This window comes from Nannospalax galili, unplaced genomic scaffold (assembly GCF_000622305.1).
Source record: "Nannospalax galili isolate Female #2095 unplaced genomic scaffold, S.galili_v1.0 scaffold266, whole genome shotgun sequence".
In the NCBI taxonomy this organism is placed as follows: domain Eukaryota; kingdom Metazoa; phylum Chordata; class Mammalia; order Rodentia; family Spalacidae; genus Nannospalax; species Nannospalax galili.
Window position 1 is genome coordinate 517,250 of NW_008355390.1, and position 9,911 is coordinate 527,160.

Consider the following 9,911-nt stretch of genomic DNA (forward strand, 5'->3'; position numbering starts at 1 on the left):
GTACATGGCTAGGTTGTAGAATAAGTGCTTAAAGAAGACAACTACTAACTACTAGCCTTATTTGAAATTAGTACTAATTTAATTTTTTAAATTATCAGGACAAGATTAATTAGTTTTAAAACTTTTAGGAGAATGGATGTCAGTAAAGGTCAGGTTAAGTAGTATGCGCATCTTAGAATGGAAATGTGAGGAGTCTCATATTACAAGACTCTTCTCTTCCATCCTGAAAATAATAAATATGAAAGAATCTACTGGCAGTGATGATAAAGGTAACATATGCATCAAGAGGAAGACCAGCTGCCTATAATTGAAGAAGCATCAGTTCAGCTGTGCTGATACCACCTGTGGGCTCAACAAAACTATAAGAAACACCACTTGATGTGAACTTACTGACCCTTTTGTTTGCCAGTTCCCTCTCAGTACTTCTATACCATACACTAGATTGTCCTGAGCTGAAGAGCATCTGAGAGAAGGTGGACTCATATTTGAAATACATAGTGTAGTAGAAGTAAACATAGCCAAAAAAAAAAAAAAAGGCCCCACATATCATTGGTCTAGGTAGGCCTTTCCAACCATACAAACACTACAAAACGGAAAATTCAAGTTATGAACACTAGATTCATTTATAAAATGCAAGGGAAATATATCCTTCTACAAAAGCTTGATCTCCTGATACTTTGGGTCTGTACACTGGGTGGGATGTGAATTTTGGCTGCTCTAAAGATATTAAATATTCCAGAGCAAAAGAGGACAATTTAAGCTATTATAAAGATATTTCATTTTTTCTTCTGAACCTGTATAAACATACAAAATATAAATAATAGAGCCAATATGGTTAATTTCTCATTCATATTTTTGAAGAATTACATATTCCAGCCATGGAACGGAATATGACTAGTCACGGCTATTCACAGTTAAACTTTTGTATTTTAGTTGAATAGGCCTAAATTAAAAGTGATATATATTGTCTCAAATATATATTGTCATCAAATACATAATGCATGTCAAAATGTCTATTCCAAATTTCAGAATAAAATGGTATAAAATTTCCCACATCCATGACTCAAAAGATATTGAGTAGGAAAATTTTCATATGTAGGCATAATAATTATAGAAAGCAAGTAATATATGTCCAAATACAAAGAGGTTTACTTACCCTCAGTTAAGCATGTTACACAGACTCAATACAGAAATGCCTGTAATCGCATCTTTACTGCAGATTCAGCAGAAAAAGAATATATAAAGACAACAGTTTTTGAAGCATTAAAAGTAACAGCCTGAGGATGGATAAACACAGACTAGGAAAGTTCACATTACATACTGTGAAACACTAATTGAAGAATGTTTATTTAGAACAAGAGTTGGCCCTTTTGTACATTCTGTAAGACAGTAGTGTCATGTTTATAGGACTATGCTATAAATAATACATTCTTGAAAAAGTTAAAACATTTTTAATTTACTTTGTTTCCATTACTATACAGGATCCATGCACTTAATTTGATCTATGTATTAGAACTCTGTGTGCTGACAACATATTATCCAACAGACCCAACATCTTTTTACAAAAGTGGAAAAAGATAATATATGTATATATGCATGCATGTGTATATGTATGTATGTGTAGGTGTGTGCATGTATGTATGTATGTGATTATACATATACTGATTTGTATATAATGAATTGACTTGAAAGGTTGGAATACATACATATGTGTGGATCAAGTATCCAAGAGAAAGAAATCTGATAGACTGAAATTTGCAAATATATTATGCAGATTGTGAAGCTCTAGAGATTTTTTTTTTTTTTTTGTCTCAAAGGAAAAACTTGAATGTACCATGTTGAAAATGTGATGACTCATTTTCAGGAAGCACTTTGGTCTTGGTATCATTGATGCTCACTAGTGACAAAGTGAGAGCAACCTGTAAGCTAAGGTTTGATTAAGTAGTCTCTGCCTAAATCTCTTAAGCAATAAAGAGGTAGAATTTCTGAACAATATGGAGGTATTTTATTAATTACAACAAACCAAATAATATAGGGCACACTAAACTAAATTTGCTTTAAGGCATTTGGAATAAAATTTGCTAGGTTTATAAACTTTTAATGGACTGCTTTATAATACTTTATAAAATAATACCTTAAAAGTTAATGTTAATCTTACAAAGGCATTCAGCTATTATGGGAGGAGACTGAGTATGATGTGTTTCAAGTTTAAGTGATTTGGTTTATTTCCAAAAGCTTCCCTTGAGAAAAAGAATTTGCCAGCTTTATGTTGTTATTGTTGTTGTTTTTGTTTTGTTTTGTTTTATTTTTTTCAAATAAGAAAAGAGTTCTGAGGAATTAGAAGCCCAATTACCAATTACATGGCCAAAAAGCTTCAGGTCTAAAAAAGGTAACCTAACCCAACTAACTCGTTCATCCACATTCCCTATAAGAACATTTAAATATAAATTGTTCATTTATAAAACCCAATGCTGTGATTTAATAAGATTGATAATCAGTTAGGTGAAAAATTCTACATGAAGGACAGAAATTAAAAAATATACATATTTATGAATTTGGGCTACAAAATGTTTGGTCATAAACATTATGGTCTGACAGTACAGAATGAAGTTTTGTAGCTAACTCCTATATATAACTCCAAATTGTACTAAATATTTGTACATTTTTCAGAGGACATAGATCTAGAATTTGGTTGAGGTTTTTGTTGTTATTTGTCATTTTATGTCTACTTAATGATTTTCAATTCTGAATACTTAACAGTAGTTTGTGTTTTAATTTTGCTATTTAGAATTACTATATATTTCTCATTTTATTGATTTCTCAGTTCATTACTTCCATTTATATTATTGTTAATAAAGCTATGACCCCACCCACCCTAGGGATTTATCATAATGTCAAATAGAAAATTATAAGAAGCAGGAAATGTATTGTCTCTGGTGACAAGTAAGGGAGCTTAGGCTAACATGCCACACTGATCTCAGTACCAAAATGTTTTCTATGACTTTGCAAATAGATCCTCTTGTAAACCTACGTTTTCCCACTGACCAACAGAAAGGCTACATTCTCACTGGAGGTCTTGCAGGAAAATTAATTATATCTTCTCTAGGTGACTACTTCAGTTAATTTATTATAAAATTTAGAAATGATAAGAATTTTAGTTATATTCAAAAAAGAAATAAAAGAACTCAGAATATATTCCTTTAGTGTTAGAAAAACATCATTCAAGTAATACTAGAGACATACATTAACTAGGAGTAGAATGCCTTGAATAAACATAAGTCTCTTAGAGATAAGTTTCTTTCTATCTGTCAGTACCATAAAACTAACCTATCTTACTAACAGTATCTCATATGAACTTGAATGGAATGCCTGACTCAGCTACAATTAGCATAAAATTTACCTTGGAATAAAACAAGTAAAAAGTAGTGAGAAATCCTTTTATTTTTATAATAGTTTATTTATATATTCACAAAACTTTAGCTTAACTAACATGGCTAAATTATGTTCAGGGATTGTTCTGTGACAAGCACTTATCGTTTATACTTTATAATGGGTAATATTGAAAAAAAAGGTGGATTATTAAACAGAAGATGATGACTTGCACTTAATATTGATAAAAATGATAACTACATGTTATCTTGGGTTCTTCCTAGACCATTGTCAGGTTTAAATATGAAAATTTCACAAGAGGCATTAATATATAAGAACAAGGCTTATAAAATATGATTTATAATAAAATCATAAATGTTCATAATTAGTACATTTCACCATGATTATCTGTTTGCTTATAGCAGAAGTTTCCATTTTATGAGACTGACTGTAATTTTATAATCTGTTAAATTTTACATCAAAATGTTTGATATAGTGTCCAATGGAGGGAAGGAAGTGCTGGTCTACCCTGTGGCCCTCAGCACTCTGAGGAAATTCTTTATTCCTTCAGGGACTCTAAGTTAGATAAAACCAGTTTCTTGGTTTCCACACAGAAAAGTTTCAAAACAAGATAGTTTGGAGCAGTGCTGAGGTTTATTAGAAAGAAAAGGCTCAGGAGTCTAAAGTACTCTGGAAAGCCTAAGTGTGGGCTTCGCAGAGAAAAGTCCCCATTTATCGGAAGAAACTTTTAACATAGATTTTAAGTATGTGGATTGAGTGAGAAATGATCCAGGGATACAACATAGCCAAGTGTGGGCAAGGGCTCCCAGGAGAGATTCGAACTTATGTGCCTTAGCATTAGATATTTATATTTATTTACATCTCAAAGGTTACTGAGAAACATTTTATTTCCTTCTTCCTTTTTTGATAAATGAGATTATAAGGTAGTTCTGGAGAAGCCTCAGATGAGATTATAATTTGATTATAATCCAAATTATAAAACCAGGAGTTAAAACCAGGAGTTCTTTTCTGGTGAGATTCCTAAAAAAATGCCAATTTACAGGTGGAAGAAAAGCAGAAGTTGTCAATGGTGTTGGGATTCTTGATTTTCTGTTCACCAAAGTCATGTTCATATATGTAGAATTCTAGGGACCTCGTGAGACAGCAGAAAGCTCCTCTTTGGGAGGAAGGATCATGGTGGATCAAGAACTGGTTACAGAATACCTGTGACTTCTCCCGGACTGGATGAGTAACTCTCTGGTTGAGCCTAGGGAGCTTGAGCATGTGGACTCCCTACTGGTTCCCTCTGATGCACTAAAAAATGAAAAAAACCAGTAAAGATTACACCTCAGTGTCCATCCAGTTCCTACTATAAGTCCCATAAAAACCATTGGGCAGGGAATCACAGGGGTATTACTCCCCTGGAATCTCTCCCACTCTGGTAAGTTCTTTTCTCATCTTTCTTAAATAAATCTGCTTACTCCCGGCCCCTGGCACCTTAGCCCACTGAGTTAAGTTCACCAAGAGCCTAGAAAGGCTCCCTCACTCTCAAAAGAGCCCCATCATTTGAAGGGGAATCCATAGATATCTAAGGAATCAAATTTAGACATGGTGTGTTTGCCCACTTGGCTGACTTACTTCTACAGGTTATAAAGGATGAAAAGGACCTTCTGATGTGCTCGATTTGTAGGAAGCAAATGGATGGTTTATAATCTGTGAAAAGGACAAGGCTTTCTCTCTCCCGATCCTATCAACATTCATCTACACAAAACACCTCCTGCTCCAGCTACATTCTTATACTGAGAAAACAAAAGCGGTAATGGAAATGATCAGAGGGAATTTGTCCAAAGAATTAAAGAAAGATTACCTAGCAAATCCCAGATTTTTCTAGTGTGCTATTACTCTTTTCATCAGAACCTTTTAGATATCTATGTATTTTTCAAAATGGGCTGCAACTTTCTCCCAATTACAAGAGAAAGGGTTACTAGTGTAGAGCACTGAGGGAAATCCAGAAAAGTATCTTTTTTTCCCTTGCTAACTCTTGCACAGTTGGCCTGAGGTGGATAGCCCCTGGGTTTAGCAGACCCAGAGCCTGCGGGGGAGGTGAGCCCGGAATGTGCTGGATGTGCATTCCTTAGATGTTTGAAACGGAACTGCCCCCTTATTGGCTTCTACCCATTTTAACTGGTTTGGTAGCTCTGATTTTAAACAGACAATAGGCTCCTTAGGTATTTATCACTAGCTACTGGTTTCTTTCAGGTTTTGGAATTAAGCTTTTAAAACAGAAATTTCTTTTATCCACGTTTGGTTTATAGCTTTTCAACTGTTGCTTTGTTTGATTTTTACACATAAGTATAAAGGTCTCCAAAGAGACTCCTCCTGTCCCAACCCTTGCGACTATGAAAGAGCTGTCTCTCAACATTGAAGATCCACAGATTAATAAGAAAGAATCCCATGAAAAAAGCATACAGTCCTGTCATTTGCAGCAAGATGACTGTACCTGAAGGACATTATGTTGAATGAAATAAGTCAAGCAGAGAAACACAAACACTGCATGGTTTCTGTCATGGAGAATTTGAGAAAGCTGATCTCATAGAGAACAGGGTAGGGCAGTGGTTCCCAGAGGCTGTGAAAGTACAAAGAACCGGGAATGTTCAGAGACATGTGCCTTCTGGTATAGTGCTGAAGTTTGAAAGAATAAATTATGGTGTTCCATGTGCAGAGGAGTGAATACAATTGAAAATAATATTATATATGATTTTGAAGGTACTTACTGTAAAACAAGAAAACTTAAGGCGAATTACTAGTTCCTAATTATTATAAACTAAAAACATAATATAAAGAGTGTGTGTGTGTGTGTGTGTGTGTGTGTGTGTGTGTGTGATGTCTATACCCAAAAGATAAACTGGAAAGTACAAAAAGAATGAAAAAATTTAAATCTAAGAGGAGAGGTCCCTTCCTTCCTGGTACATCTGTGACTTCTTCTTCATTAGCTTTTCACTGCTTTCAGTTTTTATAGCTGAAAATTATTTAAAAATGCAAATAGACATTTGCTATTTATTGACATTTTTAAAAATCATTCAGTAAAAATATTTCAAATTTCCCTTACTAAATGTCACAATTTTCCATGGCTATTTCCTTTAAAAAAAAATTGAAAAACTGGGGCTGGAGAGATGGCTCAGTGATTAAAAGCACTGGCTGCTTTTGCAGAGGACAGAACCCAGGTTTGATTCCCAGTGCCCCCTTGGCAGCTAACAGCCATTTGTAACTCCAGTTTCAGGATATCTAACACCCTCTTCTGACCTCTGTGAGCACTGCACAACACAGGTGAACTTACATACATGCAGGCAATATACTCATACATGTAAAATAAAACTAATAAATAAAATATTTAAAAAGAAAAATTAATTTAAAATTATGACACGTGAAATAAATCTATTCATCCAGCCAACTAGTTTTTCTATAAAAGACACCTTTTAAACAGTAGATGAACTTCTACTCACAGCTCAGGCACCCACGTGCTCTCTAGAACAGTCTTGTAAGTTTCTGACTCACTCTAAGCCATTCTCATGTCATACTGCACTCCTACATAGTGCTTTCATCACCTATTCTTGTAATGTGCCTATGAGAATTCTCTTTGGATTCCAAGGTTATATAAATGGAAATTATAATGATTTTTCTAAGCAAACCATTTAAAGCTATCCTGGATTAGGCTTTCTATAAATTTCTGTTTGAGATTCAAATTAAGTGTATAATGTGAACAATAATGAACACTAATTAGTTCGGAAATAGAGTTGCAATATTTAAACTTTCATTAATTTGCTTAGGCCTTTCCCTACCTTTTTCTGAATTAGGTAGTTACATACTAAACAATCAGACAGGAACATGCATTAAAAGTATATTAAAATTAAATGGAGCAATTAAGTATGCATAGTCATTTATTCCTCTTTAGAAATCCTACAGTAAAGAGTGCATTGTTCCGTCAAGTCCTTAACACATTGTGTTATAGTTATTGTTTATAGTCTATCTCTCTGACTAGGTGGAGTGTCTGGTGATCTTAACCTATTTATCTCTGGATCCCCAGCTCTGCCAAAATGTCTCACACAAGAAAATGCTCAGCATAAACCTGTTGAATGAAAGAGTGAGGAATGAATGGGCTTGAGGACCTCACTGTGCAATTCATGGGGTATGACCTTTTAGTTTGCTGGAATTTCTGCTTGTAGCCCAGTTGGGTGACATAAAAAAATCATAAGGAGCCTTGAAAGAGATTTTCTGTTTATATAAGCTATAAAGAATTCCATACAGTCCAATTAATGTTGAGAACTTTTCATTCAGTAGAAGTTGATTACTTACTGTGTGAAGCACAGCTATACAATTGGACACCCAGCTCCTGCCTTCATGGATTTGAGTGCCTAGTAGGAGGAAGGGCAGGTAGAGAGCTGTGTACACAAATCATACTGTGAAAACTGCTCAATCAAGAGCCAAGGAGCATAATGGAGAATCTTGATGTATGTCAGGTAAATATTTCAAGAATGGAGGTGGGACGTGAAACCATAGAGGGAAGCCCTTAGCTTGATGTAGTTTGTATTGAGGGGAGCTTCATAAGCTGTCTAGTCTCTGCCCTTTCCAAGAATCATGCAAGGCTTAACATGTTCTGTTTCCTATTTGTCCATCAAATGCCCAGGTTAGTTTGTTTTAACTTTCATCATTTATAAAGGTTTCTATTTGCACCTATATTCTAAAATCCATATAATTTTATGAATCATATTTATCACTCATATGTTATAATGTATGTTCTCTTCAAAAAAATAGCAGAATGTCATCTGTGTGATGAGGACAAAAACTTAATAAGGCTTCTGAATATGCATATTACTAAATAAATTTTAAGAACTTGAAAGTATTTTACCAGGTAGAAGTTTCACTTCTTATCAATTACTGGTATTATGTGACTTCCTGTGAAAAGAATACTCTTCTTGGAATATTTATACTAAGAGAATTAGCAGTTAAATGAATATTTGTCAGGTTATACTACCTGTGGTTAATCATATGTTATATGTCATACTGACATTTATATGCATGTATATTTTAGATACCACTATAATGTGAACGGCATTTTATTCTAACAAGTAGAGACAGCACAGACTGCTCTGAGATGAATCATCTTAAAATGCTGAGTCCTTTAAAGTTATAGTGAAAAAGTGTGATTTGATTCTAGATTTGATTCTTTGTACAGCCATGAGCTAGCTCTCTGGCTTCAAGTGAGTCCCTTAACCTCTATTTTATTTAAAAATTGTTTTCTTTATACTATCATTTACACTTTAAATAACATGGAAACAAAATTTGGAAGGGCTTTCAGTGGGGATCAGTTATAAAATAAGCACTTAAGGTTTATTCAAATATGAGTAAATCCTAGAAGTTAAAATATAAAAAAAGCTCGTCACAGTTTGTTACTTTGCTTCTCAGAATATGTATTCTAGACTAAGAAACAAATCTCTTCAAACAATATTTACACGATAAGTACTATATGAATTTGGTTACTGAATCATTTACCTCGCAGCTACCCTCAGCAATGTTTGAGGCAGACTGTAGTGACATCAATAGAAAAAGAGAAAGCTTAAAATGTTTTATTGCGTTCACATATCTCACATACCAGATGAAAATAAAGATATAAACAACAATGATATTATAAGATCCCTAACTATTTCTAGAAATTTGGAGTATAAAATTTTCTTATAAGAAATTTTTCATGGATTGAAGGAAAGGGATGAGTTATGCAAATAATCCTCACAATGTTCATACCATAAAGCAATGAACTCACATTGCCCAGTTTGACCCACTGGATATTACAGCCACATTCTTGAACAAAAAGCATCTATTGGAAATATGTGTTGCTTTCCTGCTTCTTGAAAGACCAGAAATTACTTTGGAGAATGAAACGGGCTTCTGATCATACATTTATTATACAAGTCATTATTTTTCCATTTCTAAATTTCCTAATGATAAGAAACAGCCTATTTTCATCAAATTGGTTTCTCTTATGCTCTTTAAGTGTGAGAGACATCCATCTGGGCTTGAAGATAATGATACCATGAAATGGAAATCTAAGTTTTAGGCCACAGTCAGGGCAGTCTTCTACTAAAAATAAGTGGCCATTTAAATGCTACCATATCTAGTTTTGCAAATCTATCCTCACACAGCAAATAATCATTTTTTGGTACAAGTTAGTTATAAAATTCTCCATTAGTGGTTGGTAATGGACCATAATATTACATGTTTTTCAAAAATGCATTTGGAAAATGAAATGCTAGAAATGATGGCATAAAAAGAATATTAATACTTATGACATAAACTTGTAGGACAGATTTACTTTTTTATTGACAAATGCTGACAGAAAATTTTCTTTCTCGAGAGGAAAGACCCTCAATTCCCATCAGATAGGAGGATTAGGTCTCAAGAAATTCAACCTCTCGTAGAGCTGCATTAGTTTTCTACCTTTTAGTGAGCGTCCTGACTGCTTGAATAGAAAGATGAGAATGATAAAA

The 9,911-nt window shown here is 33.9% G+C and overlaps 1 long non-coding RNA gene across 1 annotated transcript in view; it reads right to left on the reverse strand.

Annotated features, from left to right (window-relative positions):
* Nucleotides 1-1,792: 1,792 nt before the first annotated feature.
* LOC108491745 overlaps nucleotides 1,793-9,911 on the reverse strand; it is a 374,575-nt gene continuing 366,456 nt past the window's right edge. Inside the window, exon 8 of the long non-coding RNA XR_001872896.2 lies at nucleotides 1,793-4,683. This is a non-coding gene — a long non-coding RNA (uncharacterized LOC108491745). The remainder of the gene's footprint in view (nucleotides 4,684-9,911) is intronic.